This window comes from Hibiscus syriacus, unplaced genomic scaffold (assembly GCF_006381635.1).
Source record: "Hibiscus syriacus cultivar Baekdansim isolate YM2019G1 unplaced genomic scaffold, ASM638163v2 tig00110114_pilon, whole genome shotgun sequence".
NCBI classification, from domain to species: Eukaryota; Viridiplantae; Streptophyta; class Magnoliopsida; order Malvales; family Malvaceae; genus Hibiscus; species Hibiscus syriacus.
In genome coordinates this window covers 2,261,936-2,270,294 of record NW_024062594.1, presented here as the reverse complement: position 1 = coordinate 2,270,294, position 8,359 = coordinate 2,261,936, and positions in this window count along the sequence as shown.

Below are 8,359 nucleotides of genomic sequence, written 5' to 3'. Positions count from 1 at the left end.
CTATAAAAAATTTAGGTTTAAAAATTCATGGAATAACAAAAACTAGTCGCTAGATAAAAAGAGAAAGAAAAGAAACTCTTAGCCACTATGTATACTTTATATTGTATGCACCATTGTGTCCGGCACTTATCTTGAAGAGATCAAATGCTATTAAGGTTAAATATAATTTTAATATAAATTTTTTTATATATTTAAATTATTAATAAATATTTTCATTATCAATAGGGTTGGTTCAAGTGGTAAGTAGCTTGATATCGCTTAAGTAAGGTCTCAAGTTTGAGTCTTTGTGTATGCAGAAAATTCCTGCTAGGAGATTCACCTACCAAAACTAGGTGTGCGACGCGGGTCGATCCAAATTAGTTAAGATGAAGCCTTAGAACCAGAAGGACAAAAAATATGTCATATGAACCCACCATCTCGTTGTCTTTAACGATGCGATTGATATATATGTTTTAATTACTTAATTTTTTTGCCAAAATGTTTAGTACTTTAATACATATATCAAACATATATAGCCAAATATTGAAGTCAAAAGTGTTTATTAATTATCATTCGGTCTACATTAAAAATTTTAAGTAATATCAATGATTCGAATATTAATGTTATAAATGAAAAAAATAACGTCGGAATTTAAGAGGGTCACCCCATAATAGGCTAATATTCAATTTGGATTAGTTTGTGAATAGATTAGATACTAATGGTTATAAAAAAAATCAAAAGTGTTTTTCTTTCAAAATGGTAAACTAAAAATTTCATCACTCAACTTTATCTTCAATCCTATTTTAGTCACTTCATTAAAGTTTAAAATTTTTTCAATTTAATCATGAATTTTAAACATTAGATTTTTTAGTCACTCCTTTATTTTCTTGCCTATTGTGTGGTGCTTATTTTAATGTTTTTGAGCAAAGTAGACACCAACTCAGATTCTTACCAACGCTCACTATGATTGATTATTGCGTCGATCGTTGATGCTAACAATCATAAACTCTACAATTTTTAGAACATTATATTTAAGGCTATCTCCAGCCCTCATCTCTACTCTACATCATCTCTATCTCTACTCTAAAGATGAAACAGTAATTCATCTCCAGCACTATCTTTACATTACAACCAACTATATTTTATTCACAATATTTAACTATTAGTATGTTTATTTATCTAATTTCAATGTATTTTTATCTATCTTGCAATTTAATCTACTTGAATTTATTATATTATGTTTAATTTTTATTTTATTGTGTAGAAATTACAATAAAAAAACATAAAAGATAGAATAAGAGAAAATAATGTAACAAAAAAAAAGGAATAGAAAAAGAAAATAATAAGAGAAAGTAAAAAAAAACAAAAATCATAAAAAAAAATATGTATCGCAGCTACAGTGCAACTCTAGATGTAGAGTATCAATGTAGCTTTTCTCTACTCTAACTTGAAAGTGGAGATGAGATGGAGTTGAAATTCATCTCCAAAGTGGAGATTTTCTCTACTCTAGCGATGCGCTGGAGATAATCTAAATCCCCTGAAGTCAAATCCGACATCCATTTCACTTGAATCCCACTGAACCAACAACCCTTTCCCTTGCTACCCATGACCCACTTCATCAACTACCACTGCCTTCATCAAAACACGAACATATCAACATCACCTAGGTCTATCGAGTTCAACACTGAATTAGCAACCAAATCATATACCTACAACTCGAACCATCCTAACAATAAACCGACCACCAACCATTACTCAAAATTCCTTAAACCTCAATTAACTATCATCCCAACTCGACACCTTTTACCCTAACCAAATCAAAACCCTTATCTACAAAAGAGAAGCCAATAAACCATCATGAAAAAAAGGAATGGAAATAATGGAAAAGCTTCATGGTTCCTTATTCTAGTGATCAAAGTATACTTTTTCTGATCTCAATGGTAAAAGAGTCTCACTTGATAAAGATAATGACATATTTCGAATACGCCATGATCTGACGACTAGAATAGTCGATTGAACATAATAAAGGCGAAGCTTCAAGTGAGATTTCACATTTTTTTTGAAAGATGTTTGGTGAAATCTAATAAGTAAAAAATAAATATGATTCATGAAATTTAGGTTTTTTTGTTAAACAGATTCTAATTCACGTTTAAGATGATGAAATGAGTTCGATAAAAAAATTTAGGACTTATCGTATGCCTTTGACGATAGGCAATGGTGTAAATTTGAGGAAAAAAAAGAAAAAAAGAAAAGAAAAAATTTTGGAGAAATTGGTTATATATATATAGATCCAAAACGATATCATTTTGGTGTAAATTTGATTTTTTTTCAAAACAATATCATTTTTGTGTTATATGCCATGTCATAACGTCGTTAACTATTTAACGATGAAGTTGTCAATATTAATAAGCTCAACTCAACAAGTAGAGAACAAAGAAGATAATTGAGAATAGGCCATCTAAACCTTGTTAATAGAAAAGATATATCTCCAGTCTTACAACAAAGTTTTCTTATAGCTTCATGAATGCACATAACTAACTATAACAGAAGCATAACAGCTTCATAACAGAAAACTCAACAAACTATTCCTAACTAACTCATAACCAAATGGAAACCTATTACATTCACCCATCTTCTGCACTTTCAATAGTCTCAACATTCCCCATGCTTTCCAAACTTCTAAACAACTGAGTGACTAGGAGTTTTTGATGATGTTTTACAAACATAGGTACTGAGAGTGGATTTGTCAACACATTAGCAACTTGTTCATAAGTTGGAACTTCATGCACCTGCAACTTACTAGCAGCCACCATTTCACGAACAAAAAACAAATCGAGCTCAACATGCTTGAATTTTGAATGAAGCACAGGATTAACACAAATATATACAACACTCCTATTATCACACCACAAGGTTGCTCGACCATGCACGACAACATGCATCTCCTTAAGCAAAGACATAACCCACACCATATCAGCAGCAGTAGAGGCAACTCTCCTATACTCAGCCTCAACAGTAGAACGTGCAACGACTTGTTGCTTACGAGAACTCCATGCAATAAGATTCCCTCCAAAATAAATACAAAACCCCGAGGTTGATCGTCTATCATCGACATCAGAGGCCCACGTAGCATCAGCAAAGCCAGTTAACGATAGTCTTGATGATGAAGTAAAACGTAACCCGTAGTCAGCTGTGCCTTGGAGATAACGCAATATCCTTTTGACTGCCTGAAAATACATATCACATGGTGCCTGAATAAATTGGCAGACCCTATTTACTAAGTAAGCAATATCAGGACGAGTTACTGCCACATATTGAAGAGAACTTACTATGATATGATACTCAATAACATTTTTAATAGATTCACCATCATGTGCTGAAAGCTTGCTTGTATAAACCATAGGAGTTGGGAGCTCTTTTGCATCACCAAAGCCATATCTCTCCAACAATTAACGAATGTATTTCTGTTGACTCAAAACTAATCCATCAACATCATAGCATACTTCAATACCCAAAAAAAACTAAGAGAACCAAGATCTTTCAAGGAGAATTGTTTGTTTAGTTCATTGATCACCATTTGAACTTCATCTGTATTACTCCATGTTAGGATTATGTCATCAATATAAACTAACATACACAATATACTAACATCAGTCTTTCGAACAAACAATGATGAATCTGATTATGCCAAAATAAAACCAACCAAAATCAAATACACTCGAAGACTATCAAACCGGGCTCGAGGAGCTTGTTTCAGGCCATAGATAACTTTATTAAGCTTGCACACCAACCCTTCATTTCCTTGTTCATATCTAGGTGGATGCTTCATGTAAACTTCTTCAGTCAACACTCCATTCAAAAACACATTATTGATGTCAACTTGGCGAAGCTTCTATCTCTTGGACAAGGCAAGTGAGATAATTACTCGAATAGTGGTTGGCTTAACCACTGGACTAAACACTTCATGAAAATCAACTCCAGCCTGCTGAATGAACCCTTTTGCTACGAGGCGAGCCTTGTAACGAGACACAGTCCCATCTGGATTTATTTTCACCTTAAAAATCCACTTGCTGTGAACAGCTTGTCGTCCCTTGGGAAGAGGAAGTAATGACCAAGTTTCATTCTTCATCAAAGCTTCATATTCTTCTTACACCGCTTTAACCCAGTGAGGACTACGCATGGCTTCCTTAATGGAATAGGGTTCCTTCTATAGACAAGCTACATGAAGTGTCTTCGGTTTTCGAATCCCATTTTTCCCTCTAGTAACCATGGGATGAAAATTTTGAGGAGTAGGCTGAAGATCACCTAAGGTAGGTACACTGTCCTCTGAAGCAAATATTGGCCTTGAAACAGGCTCAACAATTGAAGGAACATACTCATGCATAGCAGATGATTGTTTCGCATGTTTTAAAAGCACAAAGACTACAAGAAGAATTGTACTAGGTGGTTCCACACGTTCTGGAATCACAGAAGCTGCAAGAGACGTGGTAGTAGGTGAACTAACATCATTACAATGAAGTGCTTCTTCATTATTCGATGTACCAACCACTTCCTCACTATGGCCAACATCATGAGTAGAGCCATTAGCTATACCAGGAACAACAACATGCAACACACCAGTGGTTACATCAGACTTACCTCGAGTACAAGTGCAACTAACACAACTTGTTTTCTTATAAGGAAACTCCTCCTCATCAAAGGCTACATGCCGAGAGAGAATAACCTTGCATGAATCATCCAAGCATCTGTAACCTTTATGAAAAGAATTGTAACCAAGAAATACATATTTTTTTTAGAACGAACTTGCAGTTTATGCTGATTAAAAGTGCGTAAACAAGGAAAACAAGCACAACCAAACACACGAATAAGAGAGTAATCTGGAGATTGTCTATAAAGGACTTCAAACGGAGATCGACCACTCAGAACACTCGTAGGAAGTCATTTTATCAGATATATTACAGACACAAAAGCATAGCTCCAAAATTTTAATGGTAATGAGGCTTGAGACAACATAGCAGGACCCATTTCAACAACATGCCTATGTTTCCTCTCAGCTTTACCATCATGTTCAGAAGTCCTAGGAAAAGATATACGATGCAAAACCCCATTCGATCTGAACCAAGACCTTAGAGCCTAATATTCTCCACCTCCATCAGACTGCAACATCTTGACTTTATACCCAAATTGGACTTCAATCATCTTAACAAAGTCAAGAAAACATTGCATTACTTCAGATTTACGTTTGAGTAAATAAACCTACGTGTATCGACTAAACACATCAATGAATGAAACATAGTAAGCAAAGCCATCTGAAGGAACAACCGGTGCAGGTCCCCCAAACATCAGACACAACCAATTGAAAAGGCTCATTGTATTCAGTCAAAGACTTACAAAAAGGCAATTTGTGTGATTTGCCTTGTATGCATGCAGTATAAACATGAGTGAATTTAGTTTTACTTGAAGAGATATTACAAGACTTTATAACCGAAATAACAACATCCAAAGAATGATGACCTAGCCTCCTATGCCACAGCTCCAAAGCATCATATGAACAAGAAACATTATGGACTTGAAATCCTGCCTACTTATTGTCACATGACTCCTGACCATCATATGGCAGCAGTTGATATATCCCCTCATCCGTGAGCTTCTCTCGAAGAAGAAGCGTTTTGGTCTGAGCATCCTTCTCCTTCACAAAGTACTCAGAAGCATGAAACTCAAGAAAAATGTTATTATCACGTGTGAACTGTGAGACAGATAATAACTTCTTCTTAATATTAAGAAAGTGTAACATGTTTTGTAAAATTAAAGATTTCTGTCTTGTAGGTAAGAAACCTCGACCAACATGATCAATTTTAACCCCCTCACCGTTGCCCATGAGTAAGGCATTAGCACCAGTGTAAACAGTACCTGAGTCAAAAACATACAGGTCATTTGAGACATGATGGGTAGCACCCGTATCAAGATACCAAGCAGATTCTAGAGGAATTGATAAGCGAGTTGAACTAGGAGAAACAGCTGAGTTGAACACTGTAAGATCCATTGAGGCATAAGGTGATTGGCCAGAATATACATGAAACTGATAGTATCCTGAGACATGAGGAACACCAATCATTCCTGGTAAACCAAGACCATCTGAGTAAAACACTGGTGGGAGTGAAAAAAGAACAAATAGGTGAGGAATGAGCGAGAAAGGTTGAATCGTATGAGAGAATATTTGCCCTTCAGATTGTTGTTTGACTGGATTTATTCGAGCAAATTGTTTATGTACATCACCAGTTTGATCCTCACCTCCAGATACACCAGTAAAGTCACGATCAAAGCGGTGATAACACTTTTGTACCACATGGCCAAACTTACCACACAACTGGCATTGAGGTCTGTTTGAACTCCTTCCTCGACCTCAACCACGATAACCGCCACCTTGCTGGTCTCGATTCTAACCTAAACGCAATTATGATGCATTATTCTCTTTAGCATCCAACTCAATGTTATTTACCTCATCGGGTAAGCAGATCAAGTTAGATGTGACACCTTCATTCAAGAACACTTTCTGCCGAGCCTCACAATCCATCAACATATCAGTCAGAACTTCTAAAGACAGACTCTCACGAGACGCAATAGCGATGATTGACTCGAACTCCATTGAGAGACCAGCAAGAACAACACTCACATGTTCCTGCTCAGTAACAACACTACCAGAAGCATTAAGTAAATCACATATAGACTTAATCTTTACAAGATACTCATATAATAGTCAAACCAGACTTTCTTTGAGTATGCAAACTATGCCTAAGGGATGAAATCTTGGCAGGAGATCGAGCACCAAATAAGTGGGAAACAACAGACCATATGGAGGAGGCCGTTGTAAGACCAGTAAAATGAGGAAGAACCTCAGTCCCGATCGTGGTGAGCAACCAAGAAGCTAACAATTTATCTTGCTGCCTATGAATCAAGAAAGTCGGGTTGACCTCGGCCTGACCAGACACACTTGCAACATACTCATCTGGTAGAATTGCATCACTTGAAAGAAAACTTGTCAACCCATAACCATCGACTATCAACGCAACTTGATGCTTCCAAAGAAGAAATGTGCTCTCGGTAAGCTTGACAGTATCATGCTTAGGAATATGTTGAATCGCATTAATCCCTAACGAAACTGTCATCGAGCTCACATGAGAGGTATTTGGAGATATAATTTCAGAACCTCGAATCAGATCTGCAGTTAGATCAACCATGATGAACAAGATGAAACAAGAAACAGATTAGCAGCGGAAGAAACAACCACCAGGATTGGCGAATGATACCATGTCAAGATTCATAAGCTCAACTCAACAAGTAGATAACAAAGAAGATAAGAGAAAATAGGCTCTCTAAACCTTGTTAATAGAAAAGATATATCTCCAGTCTTACAACAAAGCTTACTTATAGCTTCATGAATGTACATAACTAACTATAACAGAAGCATAACAACTTCATAACAGAAAACTCAACAAACTATTCCTAACTAACTCATCCCCAAATGGAAACCTATTACAGAAGTGACCAAAGCATGAACAATTCAAAAGTTTAATGATTAGTTTTTAAAAACTTCGATAACCAAAACAGAAGTAAGAAAAAAATCAGTAATGAAATTTATAATTTACATGTAAAAAAATATTGGAATAGTTTGGGGTGTGATTAAAAGGTAATATTTAGAATCTTTTTTAGTAATTATCAATGCACACACCCTGCAAACATAACTACTTAAACTCAAAAATCTTAAGAAATAATAATATTTTCTTTAACCACTAAATAACTTAATGTGTCATTTAAAATTCTTTTTATACAAACAAAGAAACGTGAATGAAATAAGAAGAAAAAAAGGCATTCCTCCAACCAGTTAATTCGATTATTGGATGTGTATTTGGTATGTTATACTGCATTAGAACTAGGAGCGTATTGAACCGATACACGTACCACCCAAATTGGTCCATTCCACTATTAGATGTCGATGTGATCCCATAAAATGCATAGAATTAGAAGCTTACCCAACCAATAGACAATCATATCGTAACTTAAATGCATTTTTGTATCAATGATGAATCCTTACATTTATAATTTACCAGTTACATTAAATTAAAGTTTAATTTTCTCGAATCCATCGAGTAGTCTCACTGATAAAGATAACATTACTTTTTTAGAAGTTTGAGATACAAACAATTATATCTACAGTGTGTATATACGACAAATAATTACAAAAATATTTAATTTTCTTATCTAATCCGTTTAACTTTGGATCACCGTTCTTTTAGCCTTGGAAGAAAGAATAAAGTAAGTAGAAAAATAAATTGCCTGAAAAACACGATTCCAATTTGAGTTTCTTGTCTGATGGGTGGAG